At 38.1% G+C, this 22052-nt stretch overlaps 1 protein-coding gene across 1 annotated transcript in view; it reads left to right on the forward strand.

Moving 5' to 3' along the window:
• The window catches only part of LOC308061177 (uncharacterized protein), a 41419-nt gene extending 19976 nt beyond the window's left edge, over nt 1–21443 (forward strand). The window contains exon 2 of the mRNA XM_080380738.1: nt 307–21443. The gene's annotated coding sequence lies outside the window, so the exon portion shown is untranslated. The remainder of the gene's footprint in view (nt 1–306) is intronic.
• Nucleotides 21444–22052: the final 609 nt, after the last annotated feature.

The following is a 22052-nucleotide window of genomic DNA, read 5'->3' on the forward strand; positions in this document are numbered from 1 at the left end:
GATCCAGTCTGTACCAGGTTGTTTTGCAGAATGACTATAAATGTGTGTGACCAAATAGGGTGTGGGAGTTTTTGGCAGGTCCCACTGCGTAGTTATCAATATTAGAAACGTTTGCTGGGTTTGCTTTTGGCACATCCAATTTTCAACCTTAACATCACTGAGCGTCTAGCTTGCTTTGCACCAGGTAAAGTATTGCAACATTTCATTACCAGAGCAATTTGTGTGAGGCTATGGAGAACCCATGCTAAAGAAGCTATCATTTCCTATAGAAACTGGGAGTCATTTTTTCTCTTTCTTCCTTCACAGAAGCATCTCCTTTGCTCTCTGAAGACTAATTACTGCCTGGAGCAGGAGGAAGTCCAAGTTCGGAGCCTTTTACTGAATTACTGCTCTTCTGAATGATTCTTATCTACAATTGATCATTTAGGTAAGAAAAACTGTAGGAACTTAAAAATGTGTGTAGAAACAGGGGAACAGCTGTTATAGCTAGAGACATCATATGAGGGCTCGAGGATGATGTATTTCAGCAAAGGCAGTTTGGTCTACACACAACTTCCAAAGCGGGGACAGGGGTTGACATTTGCAGTAGTTTCCATGTCTTTAAAGTTTTTTCTACAGAAATCAGTGCAAAAAGAAGTGCATCTGTGTGTAGAAAGAAGCAACTGTCACTGAAGACCCAATATTCATACCTATTTTGCTGAGTTAATTTTGGATTAGCTCTAATCTCATCGTGTGGACCAAACTCACAGTAGGAGCTGGGGGACCACTAAATTGAGTTTACTATAGTTGCATCAGAAAAGGATCCAGTCACATGTTTTTTGACCACCCCACAAAGCAAACTAAAGCCCAGGAACCAAAGGCAGTCAAGTGATTAACCTCAGAAGTGCACTGCCAAACTGAAACGTTAGCAGAGCTCTGCCCAGTGCCCTCCTGCCATGCAGCCGCCCCTCGTCACTTTCCAGCGCTCTCATGGGCTACGTGCCTAACAGAAAGCAGAACGTGGGATTTCTGCTTCTTGACAGTAAATGTGACCTTCCTGTCAAACCAAAGATACTGTAATTCTTGCTATATTTGAATGTAGTTTCTTTAGTGTAGCCCTGAAATTCGCAGAATTTTCCCATATTTTACTCATTTAAACTCATTAAACTAGGACGTTCACTGGTGTCCGGACTTTTCATTCCAGTGGATAGTATTTCAGACAAGAGGTTCCTTAACGGCCGATTGTGACATACTAGAGACTGACAAGAGTCTGTCTGTTGAGGCAAAATAGCGTTTCCCTTCTTTGAGCCTCCCCCGCTGCCCGGGACTCCCGCACTGGGCGCACCGACACTGGGTGCTGTGACACGGCTGCTGCCCCCCCGTAACTGGGCACTGCAGAGTTCTGGGTGGCCGAGGGGAGGACTCTGGCAGCAATTCAAGCACCAAGTGTAAAATCTGTTGAAAACATGTAACAGTGCTAAAACACATAAAAAAATATATATAAACAATAATTTTATATAACAATGCATCAACATGTTACATTCTAGACATTAAATTTGGTGGTTAAAATATTCTTTTCCAGAAGTACTGATTTGATTAAATTTAAGCATTTTATTAGAATGGATGCACGTGTCATCATTTTTTTCATGGAAATTTTTAAGAAATAAATTGAGTGGGTTTTTTCCAAGTTTTTCTTCTCTTCATAAGAACCCAACCTTTATTTTTTTTTTTTTTTTTTAAGATCTCACAACTTTTAAGATCACCTCCTCTTAATTTCAAAGGGGCTTATTCTGGGCAGTTGATCATTTGCTTTGACAATAAGTTGGAAATTATTTTCTTGCTAAATCTAGCTCTTTTTAATTTTTCTCATTATTAAGAATTATTTTGTAGATGGTTAATATGAACGTACAAATTCATGAAGGTTCTTTGACTATTCTGTCTTGAATCCAGGATAAAAATATTTGGACTAGAGACCTGGGCTGAACAGTACCTGCTTTGTCCTAGTCAGGGTGAGTGTACATTGGAATTATTATGCTTATTGGTATTTGAAACTAAGATACAAGTGTGTTTTCCACAGATGGGCATTGCCCTCCAAACTGCACAAAGACTGTAGATTTCCTTGATGGGGACATACGCTGTGAGGGGCTTGCGCTGTGAATGAGGACTTTTTATTTTTGCATTTTCCATTAAGGGAAGAGGAGAAAGTAGTTTTAAATGTATAATACTATTACGTTAAAACATTGATATGTAGGACCTGCATAAAAAAAAAGCCCCTAAATTTGAAAATGAAAATGACTTAATTTTGCCTTCAGTTGAAATTTTACAGTCACAGAGGAATGTAGTTTGGACAGGACATCCAGAGGCACCTGGTCCTGCCTCCTGCTCAGAGCAGGTCCAGCTGCAGTAGGTTGCTCAGGGTAAGTTCTCGGCACTTGTGAGTGCAGAGACATCAAATCTCCTCTGGATATCCATGCCAGTGTCCCCCAGCCTACAAGGATAGAAAAACTGCCTTTGCTCGGAGGTTTGCCTGTCATCTCTTGTCCCGTCATCACACAGCTCCGGGAAGAGCCTGGCTCCATCTGCCTCCAACTGTCCATCTGAGCAGATGACAGCGACACAGTCTCCCTGAGCTTCCCTCCCCTGTAAGCCTATATCCCGCAGCACCTCTGTGTGCCTGCTGAGCTCCAGCCCTGGTGGTCCTCCGCCAGGCTCACTCCAGGATGACACTGTTTTGTAAACTGGGGAAAACAGTCTGGACATGGCACCCCTCAAGTGGTCCCACAAGTGGCATTTAGGAGGGAATATTTATCTTCTTTTCTTCATCAAATTAATTTATCTACAGTAAAGTAGTGTTAATGGTTGGCATGGTTGCCTCAGTAACCACCAAGGTTCTGCCTGTCCTGCTCCTCTCTGGATTATCCTAAGAGCCAAAGTGTATCGGCCAGCTAAATTGCCTTTACTTCTCCTTTATTGCTGGAGCAATGCTAAAAAGCAAAGAGATAAATGAGAAACACGAATCCAGGTTTCCTCATTCAGCCTGCCCTTCACGTATCCACAGCACCTTGCTGTTCGGTTTTCCTTTGCTATGTCTTTTCTCTACAGACTTTTTTTTTTCCCCTGCAAAGGCCTCCACCCCATTTTCATTTCACCTGGTCAATATCACAAAAGATGAAATTTTCTTAAAAAAGTAATGTTTAAAATGGTTGGCAATTTGAAAATCCTTGGTATCCATGAATTTTGAAGTCTGAAGTCTGTATTTCTTTAGTGATTCTGGCCCTTTGAAGAAAAAGTGACTGCTGTATTTCTTAAAAGATCTATCTTTAATTATTTTTAACTTAAACTCATCAATTTATTTTAAAATCTGTGGCAATTTGTTCTGGAATTTAAATGCTCATAATTCTAGTAGAAATTTCTTATAAAAAAATTAGTTTGAAACTCTACTTGGAGTGCGTCACCCAAGTTAGCCGTAGCTATGTAACGGAGAGTGGTGCTTCTCACAGAATGTTTTTTAAACATTTATGCTAAATGCCTGTTGACCTTTAACTACAGCATTGTGAATTCACCATGCAAGTTATTACATAAGTTAATGAGGCCTTAAATTGGGAGATTTTAGAAGATTCTACTGTTTTTGGTAATACAGTAGGAAGCTGTTAAACGTGTAATTCTCCTTTACAGTGAACAATTTTTTTTTAATTGGGCTTTTAAACAACTAATGTTGCTACCTAAGATGGCTCCACTAGTTTGAAAATACTACCCTTTATTAGCTAATATTGACTTTATCAATTGCAAGGATCAAATTTATCAAGTACTGTATTTCATACTTTTTATAAAATTCCAACAAGAACATAATTAAAAATTAATTATACAGTATCTGGATTAATTCCTTGTATGTAATGTTTTTGCAGGCTTTTTTAATGCAAGCATCGTCTTTTTTTTTGCTTGTTTTTTTTTTTTTTTTTTTTTTTTTTTTTTTAATTGGGCAACATGGGAAGATGGAAGTTGGTTTTAGATATTTTAGCAAAAGGATAAGCTGGAAAGACAACAGACTTCTACTGCTTTGTCCTTTGTGCAGCCTGTGCAGGCTTAGGCAGACTCATAAATGGTTTCCATTTTGGTTTGATCACATTTGCTTTGTACTCGCTTGGTAAAGGAGGCAGTGGTTAGTTATTCTCATTAGTCTTGCTGCTCCAGGATGGACCTGTGCAGGTATTAAGTCAAAGTAATCTGGTGTGCAGATTCTTGCGTACTACATAAGTAGAAAAAGAGCAAAGCAACTCTCTCTCTTTTTTTTTTTTTAAAGTGGCAGGTGATGAGAAATTTATATTTGCATAGACAGCATATGCATGTGCTATATAATTTTTCATACTGTTTTTCTGTGAGCAAACAGCTTTTTACTCATGTTAGTCCTTTGAATTAACTGAGTTAACTTCTAGATAGTGACTCTAGGAAAACAATGCTCTCATCAAAATCAAGACATTTGAATAGAGAAACTGCAATGCTCTCTTTAGTCTTTCTTTTGCACCTGTCTTTTTCGGAGAAATGAGACCTTTGCATCATTATCCAGGAAGACGAGCTGTGCATTACAAATGAACAGCGGTGCAAGCTTGGAAGTGTAAAGGGAGTTGTTTGCAACAGTTTAAATCTTGAGTGAAGATCTTACTGCACTTCTTAAAACAATATATCCTGCTGCCAGAGCATGAATAAACTAATTGTAGTTTAAGTAGTGCACTTTATAAAGAATTAGTCTTCTTTGTATCAATGGAGCTGTGATTTATTAATAATCTCAGTCATTATTTGCTGTGGAATAAGTTTAGTGCCGCACTCGTAAGTCACCATCTCTATTGATACCAACAGCAAAATTACAATGTAATCAGTGTAGGACGTGGAGCTTATGTGACTAAAACAAGTGTACTTAAAGTAATCAGTCAGGGCTCAGTCCGTGTAGCGACATAAGGTGCCCTTCTCCATGCAATGTACTTTCTCACTTGCACAGCTGGTCCAACAGAAGAGAAAATATAGATAAATTTTGGGGTTTTATGTAGTTCTGTGATAGCTCTCCTGAAACACTGAATTAAGTGGGATTTGGAGTAGTATTTGTTTCTCCCTAATGCACAGGTATTCCAGAAGATACAGACTAGTTTGCCCAGTCGTGTTGTCAAACTTCCTACCATTGAATGTGTACTGGTTACCTGCATTTCTGCTTTTGAGAAAGGCTTTGCAACACTCTGCCATAGAAGTACCCGCCTCAACAACAAGCGGTGGCAATGGTAACCAACCTTTCCAGTTTCAGGGAATGCATTGCCCCATTTACACGTGGAAAAAGGGGCAGTAACCACTGGCATCTGTTCAGTTCCAAAAGCCAACCACCCAGTCCTGCTCTTCTGTAGACTAAAATCTTATGCCTGTTCCCTGCTTTCTTTCATTTTCCTAATTTTCACCTCCTTTGCACGTTGTCTTCTTAATACTGTTTGTCAATATTAAAGTAACGGTTGTGCATTCCTTTAAAATCCATTCAACATACAGAGGGAGAGCTGTATTATTCCTTTTGCTGGGCTGTATAGTATTTTAAGTCCAGTGTTTAATCCTGATGATGACCACAGAAGGAAAAAGCAATTTTGGTACATATACAGATCAAGATGAAATTAATATAAAAAGATATTTTGTTGAAAATACATCAGGCATTTTTTACCTTTATGGTTCTTTATGCCTGCAGTCTTGAGATCTGTCTGCAGTTCTACACTGATGCTGCTTGATATATTTTATATATCATATCATTCTATTTTAATATAATTCTATTAATTGAGCATAGAAAAATCCCCCTTGCTTAAAATTCAAGTAGAACAGAGTTTTCCATGAAAAGGGGCTAAACTGTTTTTGGATGTTCTTTGAAGAATATGCTGAAGTGCACTCTGGAAAGCTGCCCGGCAAAGGGAAAGAACTGATGCCACGGGCTTTCACCTCAGCCGTAAAGCAGCGCCCAGAGGTTTCCAGTGCTACGGAGCCTGGATCGCAGCTCAGGTCTGGGAGTCGGCAGCCTCTGTCAGCAGGGAGGTGGCACAGTAACGCACCGCTTCATTGCACTACTGGCAGCTGCACTGAGAAGAGCGGAGTAGCTAATGTCTAAAAGGAGCTCCTGGGCAACTTCTAAGTGTCTCTGCAGGCACTTCTCTGCTCTTTGGCCACGAGGACCTGTCTTGTCTAATCTGGTGTAACTATAGGCTTGCTCCCACACCACAGAGTCATCCCTTGCTACTCCTTCCTTCCTCCGCAGAATGTTTTTGGACAAAGCAGTTGGATGGTAGGTTTCACTGAGGCCAAAAAATCCCACACCAACAGGAGCAAAGTGGGTGTCTGTGATAAAACTTCCACCTTTTCTCTCCCGTGTTTAATACTCCAGAGGTACACATCAGATTAGAAAGGGCTGGGTAGCTGGGCGACCGTTGAGCAAGCCCTGCTCGGGGTGGTCGTGACTACTCTTATACAACAACGAGCATGAACAGCATGAATCTGGTGAGCAGCAGCCACTTCTTTGTATTTCTTCAGTAAAATTTATCTTCAAAGCCCAGCACCCCAGCAGTGACAGAAAAGGAGAGACAGGATCTGAAACAGTTTGCATTTGTGAGAAAAAGAGGTTATGTTATTTTCTGACAGGAGGTTAATGGAGAAATCAGTTCACAACATGGTACCGAGTGTTTGGTAACAAACAATGATGTGTGCATGTATATGCAAATATTATATAACCACTGGTGACAAAAATCATCATACAAGGGGCAAGAGCAATCTTTAAAGCATTGTTGACAGAGCATAAAGTACCTTGTTTTGAAAGATGCTAAATCTGTTAGTTTGGAGACACAGATATGGAAGGTGGAAAGATTTGCTGTCTGTGCTCACTTGTAGCAAGGATCAGGGAGGGGAATATGCATTAAAGAGAAAGAAAAAGAAACAGCTCAAAGAAGAAAATACAGTAAAAGTGATCTTGAAAAAAAAATAGCAAAGCAAAACTAAAATGTAAAGAGGATGAAAATAAGGATCGTGAAAGAAAAATATGGACTAAAGAAATGAAAAGAAAGGAGAAGTCAAATACTTTTCCTAATACTGATTTGACATACTTAGAAGAATTTATAAGAGAAGCAAGACAATACAAGCAATGAACAAATAAATAAGATTTTAAATTGTGAAGGATGTCACATTTGCAAAGTTCTCTTCTAAATGTAAATTTGAGCTCTGCTGATTTTACAAATGTCACCTCTCATTGGGTCTCACAGAAATCAGGAAAGGCTTGTGTGGTGTGTTGGCTGGTCAGCGTCAGATTCCTTCTTATACTTGTGTGTTCGGTTGCCAATAGACCTTGCCTACATTTAGTTCAAACATTAGCACAAGGCCAGCGTAGTTCATTTGCTGCACAGTGAATTTGTTGTAAGTTGTTTCAGCAGAATTCAGGAATTGAACAGCACTTGCAAGCCAAGAGCATCCAGAAATGCATCATAATTCTAAATCGGGGACCAAAGTTGTGCTATTTCTTTCAGATGACTCACTACTGGGGAAAAAAAAAAAAAAAAAAAAAAAGCATTAGGTATGGGGGGAAATAAGGAAGCTCATAGTCCTAGCTATGGCAAGGTCCATGAACAGTTCTGTTTAGTAATGATTTTGTAGTACCTTTCATATCAACAGAGGACTGTACAAATCACACAACATGAAAAGTGATTTGGTCCCTTTTGCATATGTTGCCCTTTCCCATTATTTTAGCTAATTGCTTGTTTTGCTTTTTGAAGTGAAAAGCCTCTGTCCTTTTGTTACATTTCTTTAGGAGAGTAACAGAGATCATTTCAATGTTAGTAATTTTTTTAATCTCAAGACAATGTGAATGAATGTTTATGGCCATCTATAGAGAATCATTTTTCCATGCTTTGTTTCTTGTTTAGCCTTCAAATGCAGTATTTATCAGTCTGCAGAGCAAAACTATGTGCATACCATATCATTACTAGCTCAGGGGGAATCATTTGAACCAATGTAATTTACTCAATATTGGTCAGTTTGACTCCTGACCCCAGTCCCCTGACAGTGTATCCTTGGCAACCCCTGATGTGTGTTAAGTCAGGATGTGCTTATTGGTCTCATCTGTGACAGCTTGCTAAAGGCTGCTTAACATAGCTTGGTCTCTTCAAAAGAAAATTAAAACCCCAATAATACAGGGTGTTCTGATCAGACTGGTATTTATACAAGCACAGAAACAGTAACTTTTATTTTTGGCTCTGCAAATCTAATTTTCCATTTCAAATGGAGAAAAAAGAGCTTTTGGAAGTGAGCATTAGAGGAAGAATGATGCTTTGGAACAATATTAAAAAGAAAAATAATTTGGAGATCATCCAAACATTGGCTGTCTTTGTGAGACATTTGCAACATTGTCATGTTCCATCACTATCTACATAACTCAAAGGTGGAAGATGAGAACCATTCTCCAGCTATACACACCGTAGTGAAGCCATTTAGAGTATTTTGGTGTAAGGGGAGACCTTGCTCATTCATCTAGAAAAACATTCCTTGGATTGTTTCATTGGTTTTGTACCATTTGTAGTTGTGACAAGAAGCAGTTGTACAAGTTTAACCAGGAACCTCATGATTTTTCCTATCTGGTATAGAGCTGATGTAAACACAGTGTTTAGTGTTTCTGGGACAAGGGGACTTCAGCCATACATCTTGCTCTGTTTTTTCACTTCCCAGTGGCTGGTATGATCCAAATAACCATGGCGAGTGAAGAAAATAATAACTAAAGCTGCATTAATCTTTGACTAGACCAATCCAGGTTTATAGTGATGGACATGAAACCAAGGCTTGCGGTTGGTGTGATGCTGAACTGAGCACGCTGCTGCAGGGACAGGGGATCCATCGCCAGCCCGGTGCCCTGCTGGGCAGTGGTGTACACCAGCATGGGTGTCCTAGGGAGAGATGTGCTTTAGACAGTAATCGCCAAAATTAAAAACTATGGAAACACAAACGCAAACATTAAAACCAAAGGTGGGCTCTAGGGCTTGTCAGAACTTCTTTTTGATTGTTGAAAGTCTACTTCTTGCAAGTAACCTCTGCCAACAGCTACATAACCTTTTCAAAATTTATTGTAGGTTCTTTCATTTAAAGGACATGTAAACACATGCTTTTATTGTATGTCCTATTTAGGTCCTGATTATACAGCCATTGTTATTATTTAGAAAACAAGGACTCCTTGGAACACTGTTAAAAATTTTGAACTCTGCTGCAGATTTTCTGTCCTTTAGTGTATTTCATGAATTTTCAGAGTTCTTGAGTAAGTTATGTTATCACTCCTTTGTTTTTTTATTTTATATTTTCATTCTTAATCAGCAAATGGTGAAATACAAGAAAAAAATATTTTCTAAGGAGATGTAGCAAAGTGCTTCCAGGAAATATCTCTGTAAACCAACACTCAGGAAAGCAGTGGTAACTTTAGGGACTTATTTCCACTGTTGTGCTTTATGAGCTAGGGTTATTGTTTGTTTCATGTGCCTCTTGTCTCATTCAGTAAGCATCATCCAGTTCTTCAGTGAAGGAACGATTCTGCATGCTGTCTTCAATGAGGGTGTACAGCACTAAGGTATTCCTAGCATGCGTTCTGGCTGCTAACCAACGTGACAGTCCCCTGCAAATATTTTTTATGAGATTGTGTGTTATATTTGTGTAGACATGAATTTTATCTAGGTAGACTTGATTAGACCATGGTCTCTGAGGCTTGAGATGTGAGATGTTGGATGGTTTCTTGTTTGTTTAGGGTGGTTTTTTTTTTTTTTTTTGTTTTGGTTTGATTTTGCTGTGGATTTTTTTTGAGTGTTTGCTTTTTGTCATTTTTTTGTTTGTTTGTTGACATAACTTTTATTTCTGTATTCACCTGACACTTCCAGTAAGCTTTCTTGGTCTCAATAGCTGTACTGTGAAATCTTGTGTTTGCTTACAAGCTAAAATGCCAGTTAGAACATGTTATCTTACTTTCAGGATAAAATCACATGATTGTTAAGAAGACCTAGAATTAATTTATGTTCAGGTAAGGTGCAGGTACAGCAGATGAAAGAGTCCTACTGGCACAAAACTTTGAGGAAAGGACCAGTGCTCTGTATGGACCAAATATGTCTTTCAGCAATACCAAGTAGTTGCAAGTCTGATGCACTTGGCCAGAAGAAGCAGATTTATGACTGCACTGCAAGCAAAAGCTGAATCAGACTCAGAGGGTGTGATGTATCACTGCTCTCAGTTTTGGGAACGGGTACCAGCTGGAATGCTGTTTCTACTGCAGTGCTTCCTGTCCAACCTGTGGTCTGCTTTCATTAGTAAACACTGATTTTCCTCTTCTCAAAAGTAGTAGAACATCATGGTTTTGGCTCCTGGCTGGAAACACTTTAGCCTCTAACACTATGTGTTAAAGATTTTTCAGAAAATTTTGGTTTGCACATTGTTCAAACTAGGTATCTAAGGCAATTTCTCTATATAAGGCTTATCATATTTATTCAGAGACATATGCTCATGATAAATTTTTGAAGTAATTTACTAGCTAAGATAATTAAATAGTGATGTAGTTCTAAAAATGGAGATTGTATAATAAAATATTATACAGCTTTAGAGCACTAGTATGAGAGCATATCATTCTGCTAACAGGCATACGCCAAGAAATGTACTCTTTTAACTTTTGTTGTTCTATGTTTTAAGGCCTCAAACAAACTATTATTTAGTAAACAATTTGCATATGTAGGGAAAGAAATCTGTTCATATTTCGGTTTTACAATTCAACCCAAGCATTATATAAAAAGGCTCAGATGCTTTTTTTACTATCAGTAGAAAAAAAAAAAGGGCAGTAGAACAGAGGGAAGGTATAGACTTGGCATGCACATGTTATGAGTGTATAATTACATGTGTGAATGCAAAAAAATATAGAAACTAACAGGAATCAATGACAACTGGCCTGAAATTATAGTTTTGTGATATAGATACAGTTTTACTAACTGAAATGCTAGGAAATTTCAGCATTACAAACTGTGATTGTTCTCTTGTAACCAGTTTTATTTCATGTGGATGGGTGTTTTGCTTGGTTGGTTGTGTTGGTTTTTTTTTTTTTTTTTTTTTTTTTTTTTTTTTCTCATACAGCATAAGCTATCACGGCTTCTTGGAAATTACCACTTTATTTATGTATAAGCATATGGTTAATGATGTTAGCAGGCTGGTGTTTGTTTGCTACCCACAACTATGTGTTGCGTGACGTAAAACAGCCAAGGTAAATCTAGTCACCAGTCAAATGAGTTTAATCTGTGTCTTATATCCAAGATAAAACAGTATATAGGCTGAGATTCCTGCTGACACAAGTTTTCACTGAAGCCCATGAGAAAACCTGACTGTGGCTCTGCCTTGCTGACTTCAGCAGAAGCAGAACCTCGGTCAGGGACCTCTAGAACCTGCTCCTTGGCTGCTCCACAAACACCTTACCACCTGAGGTAGAGGTAAACGTGCCATGGTTCCAGCCACACCTATGCTGTCTTATTGCTTTGTTGGCACAAATAGCTAATTATGTTTTACCCCAAACCCAAGGAATAATTTTCACCCAAAGGAGTAAAAAAAGGAATTGATGAGTTATATTTTAATCAGAAAGCATCTGAATTAGTTACAGATGCAGTATTTTATTATAAATAAAGGCAAAATATAAACCTCACTTTATTAAGAAAACAGCCAGCAATGCATGGCATTGAGGGACGTGTTTTAGTTGTAGCCTGTAGACCACCAAACCCCTCACTCTGCACTGGCTTCATGTACTCAACTTTATGAACGTTGCTTTACTGACTTGAAGCTGTAATAAGTCTTTGAAGACTGAAAATTACTAAAAGATAACGTGGACCCACTCACAGTTAATGAATATTTCTTAATACATGTTTTGCTAATATCTTCCAAGTTAAACTGTAGCCCTCCCACAGCTATACTAAACAACAAAGCTGAATTCATGACAGCAGTAAAAAAATCTGATTATTCTTCTTCTGGTATTAGGCAGAGGACAAACCCAGGTAATTGTAATCTCATTTTCAGAGGTTATCTAGGACGATATGTGGCACAGGCTTGCCTGGTTCTGAAAACTGACTGTAATAAGTGAGTATTTGACTGCTTTATATATTATATATGGGACTGTAACACCCCCCCACCCCCCCCCCATTTTTGTAATATTTCATATATTCTAAGGACAGAGAGAGCACTTGGTCAGTTGACTGGTGCGTATCAGAGAAAGAGAGGCAGCATATGAGTGGGGATAAACATTGTGAATCCTTTAGCAAAAAGGAAACGCCAGCATGCAGATATTATGTATGTGAAAGTGTGTCTAACTGAATTTACAAGAAAATAAAGAGTGCTTTTAGCAAGTCCAACTTGTCTGAGAAGATTGAACTAGTGAGATTACCCTTTCATCAACACACACACATTCTCTCTGTCTCACACACAGACACACATACAAAAACAAACTTGTAATGAGTGGGTACTTTATCAAGGCCTCCCTCCATCCTTCATTAAATGACAGAAAATTGCTCTTTGCTGAGTTTGTCAATGCAGCTTTCCCTCCCAGAAGCCCATTTGTTTCACATGCTAGCACAGAATATTGCAGGAATTTGCAGATTTTAAATGACAAATGTGTCGAAGTTTACCCAGTTCTGAATCACTCTTTTCTCAGACTGACTACAAGGTACAGTAACTTCCAAAGCTGGACTAGAATTTTTATTTTAAGTAGATCTTACTACTTCAGTAGTAAAACAGTATTGGACTGCGATCTTCTCCTGTTTGACAGTGTCCCTAAAGGATTCTTTTGCTCTAAAAGCCTTTTCTCTGTGCCTTACGAGATAGATGTAGCCGTTCTGAGCATGAACAAAACAACAAATGCATTCCTTTGCTGCAACTCCTCTAGTCTTTATTGGATTTGTCATTTTATTAATTGTACTTACATGTAATGGAGATGAAAGGATTTTTATTTTTTTTTATGAGATAAAAACTTAATGGTTTGACACCATGAAAAGGAACACTGTCCTTTCTAGCACCTTTCAGGACGGAAGGCACTTACAAATAGCAGCCACTGTGTTGCTTTGTTAGAGTAACACTTTGATGTTTAGGATTATAATCAATGTAAATTATTGAGTTTTGCTACTGTGATGTGTTGAAGGTATAATGTGTTACTTTGTGCAACCATTATTTACTCATACCAAGAAATCAGTGACATAACATTTTTTTTGTCCCCCCCCCAAATTCTATTTCAAAGGTGAATTTGTAAATACAAATTTAAGCACGTGCTTGTGCAAGTTGTGTCCTGATTTCTCGGCTGTGGTGAAAACATAGCAGGTCTCATTGCTGCATTTACATATGCTATGAATTTCAATCCAAACAAATGGAGAAGAGTTTTAGGACAGAGCCTGCAGCATGACATGTCCTTTAATTGCCATTTACATAGCAGAGGAATCATTAATTTCTAATTCACCTATTATTCACTCTCTTTAGTATGCTGTGTCAATGTCAGTTTTGGGGCAGTGGAATAGATGCCGCTCGGCATTGCTTTTGCAACCTACTTCTGTTTGTGTGTGGTTTTTGCCTTTTCTTCTCTTAATGCTTTTTTGACCTTAGTAGAATACTGCTCTGACATAGGCAGTTAAGGGCTCTTGTTTGGATATGATTTATGGTGCTACATTAACCCTTCATTGACCTAGAAATGCCCTAATATTAAAACAGTTTGACACACAGAAAATCAAAAGCCCTTTTATTGGAAGTGCTATTGTCCGCATCATAAGTTTCCCCAATGTGATGCCAGTGTTACACCATCAATTTCCTACTGCTATTGAACACTGTATTGAAAAACTAATGGACAGAATCCTTTGTCATTTCTGTCCCAGTGACCAGCAAATAGCTCAGTGAAAGTCTTCCCCTTCATATCACTTCAGGCATTTCAAAATGACATGTCTAAGGTACCGGTTTATCATTTTGTTAAAGGCGAAGGTGGGCTGGGTCCTGCTGGCTCCGCGTGGCGCCTGCCCCTGCCGGCCCCAGGATTGCGGCAGAGGCTGGACGCACGTGCTGCCTTGGTGGGCTCTGGCTCCGGCCCCTGCCAGGCGGCACAGCAATACCCTGCTCGTGCTTGTTACAAGGATAAAGAAATTCTTGCGGAAGATTTTTCTAGAGTTTAACAGTCGAGAGAGCTGATGTATAAATTCAATCAGCTGTAGCTATTATAAAGGCTTATTAATTTACAAATGAAACACTTTTCTGCGGCTGGGATAGTAACCTATTGCTTTCTGTAGAATTTTTTAATGAATGTTTTCTATTTAAGCCTACGGCTTTTAGTATGATGTTGAAACCCCTTAATGCATTTTTCATAAAGCTGCTTGATTCTAGAGTGCTTTTCCCTACTGGAAATGAATATATTTCTAATTTCAATTTATGTTGTAACTGCTACCTCTTCTTAGTTGCACATTTGGCACCTAGGAGGTGCAATTTTTAAGTAAATCTGCTATATATTCACAAAATAATATTTTAGTGGTTCCTTTGGTTCCTTGATTTTGATGCTCACTGAAATCCAGTCCCAAACAGAATACAGGATAAATTACTGAAGTTTGGCATATGAATGTCATCTATTCAGCAGTTAACCTTGCTGTTCAGGAGAAACGTTGGGATTTTTTGTTTAGTTTTGTAGTAGGCTGCTCTTGCTTTTTGACCTGAATTTATTCATCACTGGTCACTCATACAGACTCCTCTGTAGAAAAACCAACCTTCTGTTCAGTTGACCTAAAATAATCACGACTCTTATTTGAGGAACAAATGTTCTTTGCTGACTTAAGTAAACCCTTGAAAGGTCTATGTAGTGCATGGGCTGGGCAGGTCATTCAGAAAAGGGACTGGTGGCAACCTGAGCATTGGGGAAAGGTGCCAGCTGGAGCCCAGAGCAAGCACTTTATCCTTTTCCTCTTTGTGGCTGCAGGTATATCCCAGCCCCTCTGTGTTCAAAGACCTCCTGCTGTTGAGGTTTGGGTGTGGGGGCACTTGGATTACACTCTTCAGCTGCCTCAGTATTGTGTTCTACATTGCTATGAAAGGCGACGTTTCTCATTGCTGTGAAGCATACCTGGGCTCACACGCACTTCTTTCCTGAGCTTCTTAGCACAGTTCAATGTTTCTGGTGCTTTCTGCAGGATTAGCCTGGGCTGTGTGGATTTAACGTCACAGTTTCTGGTGTGCATGGGTGGTGGAGGTTACGTTCCAAAAATCCAGAATAACTGAAGTCAACAGGCTTATAGCAGATTTACACTCACATTGCTGTGAAAAAATCAGGCATCTACTTTCTCCCAGTCTGTTCCCACTTCATGAGAAAAGGATCTCAAAATTCTGCCACTAATGGTCACCTCTGGTTGAAACTTTACAACACAACGAGCAATATACTTTCATATGGGATAAATACAAAAGCGGATGATTTTGAAAACTCTGAAAACAGAAAATCAGTTTTGGTAGAGTTTTTGACAGTCTGAAAATTGTTCCTAGGTGATGCTCACATTTGTGCTTTGCAGTTATGGAATGTTCATACATCTTCAGTATTTACAGACGTTGTGTAATGATGTAAAGTAAAAATAATCCCCAGAGAGATTTAAAAAGATAAATGGAAGCAGCTGACAAATGGTGTTTATATGTGATAGCAAAGCATCACAGTGAGAGACAAGAGACAACTCTGTCTGTCCTTGTTACATAAAACCAGTTTCAAAATTACAAAAGGGCTTTCATCATATCAGTACTGTAAACCTCTAAAGATGAAAAATTGCTGGCTTTGTCAGATATTGCTTTCTTAAAGAATAACATGTGGTTATGTTCTTCCTGGACAGTAACGTGGGTGCTGTCTGTGCAAACAGAAGAGGAAGCAGACTAGAACCTTTGGCATAAACTATAAAATGCGCCCATGTAAGAATATAAGAACCCAAGTGTAATTCTTATTGTGTAAATGACAGCAAGGTAATTAGTAATACTAGAGAGTGTCACTGATGACCTTTAGGGTCACAAGGCAATGTACTTCTCCTTGTTTATTAGCTTAACACAAAGGATCTTTATGATAATCCACTTAAAAAAACCCCAACCTACTTTAATTTTTTGCTAATACAATCTTTCAGAAGGAATATTTGTAATACGTAACTCTTGTCGTAATGTAATTTTCTCAGAGCTATGTTTAAACACCCTGCTAAAAAAGTAATCCACAGCTTTATATATTGCAGTACATAAGCCTCTAGTTCTGTGTTAAATTCTATTAGAATATTTGTCGTGATTCTGCTAAGACAGGTCTCCATTTATTATTAAGATAACTAATTTTTTTGAAAAGTTAGTGTCTGCAAGTTGAATTTCTCCCCCATTTGTTTTTAGAATAGGCATATTTTTGTTGTTTTACTGTACTGAACTGCTTTGGCTGTTTCATAAGGGCTGAGTATTTCACTAAGCTCTTGCAATATTGAAAGAATCTATATTCTGAGAATTTGAAAACATGTCAGCCCACCTAAATTACATATTGATCAGGTTTAATTGCATGCCACCCATCAGTATTAGGTTTGAAAATTCATAAAAAAGAAATAATGTACTCTTTGTGGATGATTACTTCTGGGGCATTTAAATGAATTCCATCACTTAACCCTGAGCTGAGACAGATTATTGAGCCTCGCAATCTAGCCCGTCAAAGTCCAATGCAGTAGAACAGCTGTTTTCTAACTATCAGAGAAAACCAAAGAACAAACAATATAAATTTATATAGATTTTCTTTTAGGGAAAATAGCAAAATAAAATGCTAAATGTAAACATGCATTTTTCGATTGTTTCATGAACATCCGTTCTTGTTTTGCTAAATAATGGTCCACATTTTTAATTCTCTCTCATATGCCATATGTAAATTCACACTGTGATTATGATTTCAGAATTAGAGAAGTGCTCTTAAGAAAATTATTTTCCATGCCTTTTCATTTTAACTGTGCATTTGCTTATATTTCTGTCACCACTTACCCCCACATAAAAACTGGGAGCGCAGTTTTTTATTCATATGCAGTGTGTTTTATGGTAAACCTAGTTTTCAAGTCTGTGTTCTTAAGAAAGTCAAACCGGTGAAGAAAGAGTGTTTATTATTCCTTTTCAGGATGTTCTTTACATTTAGAAATTATGTTTGTTGGTATTGGGTGTGTTTTAAGAAATTGTGCTTATGTATGTTTTTCTCTACAGAATATCAATACAGAGTAAAAAGGACCAGTTAAAATCATTGGGTTTGCTTGGACAATAGTTTAAAAGCTACATTTTATTTAGACACTTTGAGGTAATAAATATCTGTGAGCATAATTAACTGTCTTTTATCTAGGTCTTCTCTTAGTGATGCCTTTTTAGGACCTTTTGTAATGTCTCCTCTTAATGCTTAGTTTGGCCTTGAAAGATTTTAAGAGTAAAGATACGTTAAAAGCCCTTTTCAGTGTTTCCCCCCATGTACTCATGAAATGGATGCCTTAATATGTCTCAAATTTTAACTGTTTTTTCTTCAAAATTTCTTCATTTCATGTGGCCTGAGTTCAGCTTTAACAAAAAATACCAACCCCCAAAATCCTAGTTTAGTAAATGGAATTCTGTGTTTGTGCAAATGATCTTTTGATGTACCATGCACTGTGACTTACTGTAGGGTCTTTATAAACTCGGGGTCTGATCCTTGCTCATACAAAATTACACAGCTTCAAAAAAAGGATAGAAAATGTCTGTCTTATTCACCCTCAGAATTTATCTGTCAGTATTTAATGCCATATTATGTACATACTGCATGTGTAATATCATGTTACTATGACCAACTCAGTTATGCAGTCCCTGTGATCAGAAAACGTGAAGAATTTTTCATTATTTCTATACGAATATTACCCTGCAATTAAAGTGGTAGTGCAGGCATACACACAGTTCCGTGTTGTAGTACTTTATCACTTGCATGGGTGATGGCAGATCAGAAACAAAACCCCTGGCTCGTGCTTATAGTACTTTCGATCCCCGAAGAAGATTGACTCCTTTACTGCATAAAACATGGGAGTCGTGTCAGCCCTTACAAGTGGCTGGGCTTCAATTGTGTGTTTTTGAAGTCATCAGAAAATATTAAGAGTTTTTTACTGTAGCTTTATCGTATTTTCCTCCATTTTTCTGAAGGAGAGAACAACTGATTATTAAGCAGTGTACAGACACAGAGGCAGACTTGCTAACCTCTTATCCTTTCACATTTCTTTCATAGCTGACTAAAGCTACTATTAGTCAAAATAGCATAGGGTCAGTATTTGGGTATCAAAACATTTTTTCAAGCATGGCAAACCGCTGCTATTTTTTCAAACCAAAAGATGGATTGGTGAGAGAATTGGCTTCTTCAATCCTGGTTATTTGCTCTTAAGGAAGCTGTCCTTGAGCAGGGAAATTTTTAGTGTATTGAGCTTAAAGCAGTTTAGCTGACTTCGATTTTGTAAAGTAACCTGAAGATACAGGAAACAAAGTCTAAAAAACCTGCCAAAAACCCCAAAGCAACAACAACAGCAACAAAATGATTTAAACATTTCTTTCCTTTTGTTTTATCATTCAAAGGTACTATTTCTTACACACTGTAGTTTCATATCAGGTCAAATCTTATCCCTATTGGAAGGTAACTGGTGTTTTACTACCAATTATGTTGGGTCCAAGCTGTTCCCTTTGTCATTGTATTCAGCCACTACTAAAGTCAGCCAAAAAAATATTAAGAAGAGTTTCAATGTATTATCAGGTTTTACTTGACTCCCATTTCTTTATATCTGTCCATGAGCAATGTCAGTAAAATTTTACGCCTTAAAATGCTCACAGAAAATAAAAAGCAAACTCCTGAGATTTACTCAGCCAATAAATTAATGTGCTTTGTGATTAAAATTACCATATAGGTAGATGTAGTCAGTACGCAGTGCGATAGATACAACTGACATACAGCTTGTGGTGTGAGTAAGTTTGAATGCTAAAAGACATTCTTGAAGCAGTAAAAACACCTTTTTGCCTTATATATTTTTAATTTATCCTGTATGTAATCCCATAACATTGCAATTCAGGAACAGAAATCTTCTAGAGTGAAAACTGCCCATTGTGATAAATTGGTCACCCAGCTTTACGATGCAAAACACGGGATAGCTTTGTACTGTTTTGCACTAACTACAAAATTAAATAAGTTGTTATGTAACCGGAAAATCATTTGCTATAGGTTGGACTTTTACCTTACGCTCTTATTCTTGGTAACATGTTAAGCTCTTTAAGATAATGCTTACTTACTGTATGCTGGGGATCTGTGCATGGGATTTCAGGTCATGATTGTGAGGGGATCTTCTTTTATCATATTTCTGTTGTTAGCTGTGATCAAATACTGTGATTTAAAAGTCAACACAATTGTATCGGGTCTGACAATATTAAAGCTTTAGCTGGTGCATTTTTGGGACCTAGAAATTCGGCATGTTAAAACCATCTAAATTTATTCTGTTTGTGCATTTCCCTTCTGTGGCCATGTCCCTGAAGTTCCCGCTCATGTCGGGGTTACAGCACCAATCCACTTTTCTTCTGCCTGTGGACAAATCAATAGCAAATCACTTATTACTTACTGAGTACATAGGAAACAAATCTGTAGAAGTCTAGATCAAAGAATGTGCTTATGGCCTCCCAAATTGAAGCTTACTACCTATAAATCATCACTACCTGTAGTCTGTGAAGAATTCTGCAATGACTGATGTGTAGGGTTCGATGTAAAGATTTCACTGTACTGTCTCTTCTCCCCCTGCTTTCCCTTTGCCACTGCTGGCTTGCTTTCCTCGCTCTCAACATGTTTAGTTTGGAAGACTCAAAATCAGACAAATGTGGAGTATTCACACTGCTTTTGCCCCCTTAACCTTAAACTGTTCTCTGAGGCTGAGCTCACAGCATCCGTTAACTGTCAGGTCCAGCTCTTAGGGATTTGTCAATGTCAATCCATTATCACTTGGCAGGGACCATCATAGAGTGATACAAAATCCCCAGATCTCACCCCTCTCATAATATCTGAAACCCATTGCTCAAAAATCGGGTGGTTAAAAAAAAATTCTGAACTGGAAGAAAATGACAAGCAGGAAAATCAAAATGACAGGTGGGCACCGACCATAATTTATTGTGCATATAGTACAAAGGTCTCAGGAATATGAGCATTCTGGATGATATCTCGTTCTTATTGAAGTCAGTGGGAATTTTTCTGTTTCTGTTGTCTTCAGCAGGCACCAAGATTACATCCTTTGTCTTTGTAGGCTTTTAGCCTCCTGCAGGGGAAAAAAAGGAAAAATAAAAAAAGAGAAGGGACAAAAATTTCCTGATGAAACAAAAATGGAGTATTAAACTTGTTTCTTTTTTATCAAGAAAAAAAAAAGACAAGAAACTAATGTTTTGGGGTATTTGGAATTTTTTAATCTTTCCTGTATGCATTGAATAAAATGAAAAATTAAACCACCTTGTTTTGGAAATGTTGACAGGTATCTTTTTATATGTTGGAATCAAATAATTGTGCTTTAAAAATGGGAAAAAAAAATACTGAAATGCTTTAGGTTTTTCTAGCCCTTCCTCCATGGTATCCCTCCCTCCCTTCAAGCTTATTCAGGAAATTGTTCAAATAAGTTTATTCTTCATTGCAATTATTTTTATGAAGTCTAATGAAGGCAGAGATCACTTGACCAGTTTTCATTTTCTAAAAAAGGATTATCACATCACATGACCCTCCAGGTATTCGGTTCCTCCCTCCTCTCCAGGAGGGAGTCCCTGCCCTTTCCTGCAGGATTTCCCTCTTGAGGGGCTTCCACAGCCTCGGTCTTCCCGCTTACAGCAGCAGAAGCCCCGAACTGAATCTTGCAAGGGCTTTACATCAAACTGAAATGACTTGCTGACATGTTAGTGCTTATATTGCTCTTTGCTTTGTCGCCTCAGCAGCAGGCACAGCCAACCGCAAACACGCTGATGGTGTGGGACGCTCTCCCCAAGTTCCCCGGTCACCTTTAGATGAGTTATGGCTGGCTGTGCCATAAGGAACCACATAAAGGAACCACAATAGTCCTTTTTTTTCTAAGTAAAAAGAGCAAACTGTGTAGGTGGAGGTAGTATTTACATAGAGCAATGGGTAATGCAGAGATTGTTTTACAGGAGTTACTAAAAAGGATGAAGAGCAGAGAAACTGGAGTTCTTCAATTGTTGTTTGTGATACCTTGAAGTGGTAATGCCACTCAAACTGGAAACATTTGTAATATTTCAATCTACTGCGGGATTCACTAATTTCACTAATTTACTCTTTTACTATCTGTTTCCAGATGGGATTAATAGAGTAGTCTATGGTGCTCAGTGATATTGCAAGTTCATATAAATGGCATTTTCCTGGAGTCAAGCTCACTTTAAGGAAACAACATATTAGGATAAAATTGTTCCTTCAACTCCTGCACATTTGTTTCCCCCATTCATTTCCTTCAGTGTTATCCTGTGGGTGAAGCAGTACCTCCCCAACTCATTTGTGTTCACTGGTCCTCCTTATTGGGTTTATGTTACAAGAATTATTCTGGATGAAAAGATTTGCAAGAAGTTGTAAGAGACTGTAAAAGGGACAGAGTGAGTAGAGCCAGTATTCCACCTTAAACATCCAGTTTCTCTTGTGAAATAGTTTGTGCAAATGACAGCAATCATTTTATGACTGTAGTAAGGAAAATACATTAACATCAGAATCAACAATATTATTAACTTCTTGTATTATGCGAACATGCACTTCGACATCAAGATTGCATTCAGTTCAACCTTTTTGCTTTGTGTTTCAGGATACAGGAGGATGATAGAGGCTTCTCAAACAGTGACAAAAAGAGCAAATCCAGTTTTTTTTTTTTAATTTTAGGTTTGTGGGTAAGGCATAAGGTTTGTCAAGCCGCACAGGTAGTTTGAAGATGATAGACCTCCTGTGCATGTATTTTGAATTGTTCGAGTACTTCATCTAGGTGCTTGGGAGCTTGTTCAGACACAGAGCCTGT

Source organism: Falco punctatus (assembly GCF_963210335.1).
Source record: "Falco punctatus genome assembly, chromosome: 3".
NCBI classification, from domain to species: domain Eukaryota; kingdom Metazoa; phylum Chordata; class Aves; order Falconiformes; family Falconidae; genus Falco; species Falco punctatus.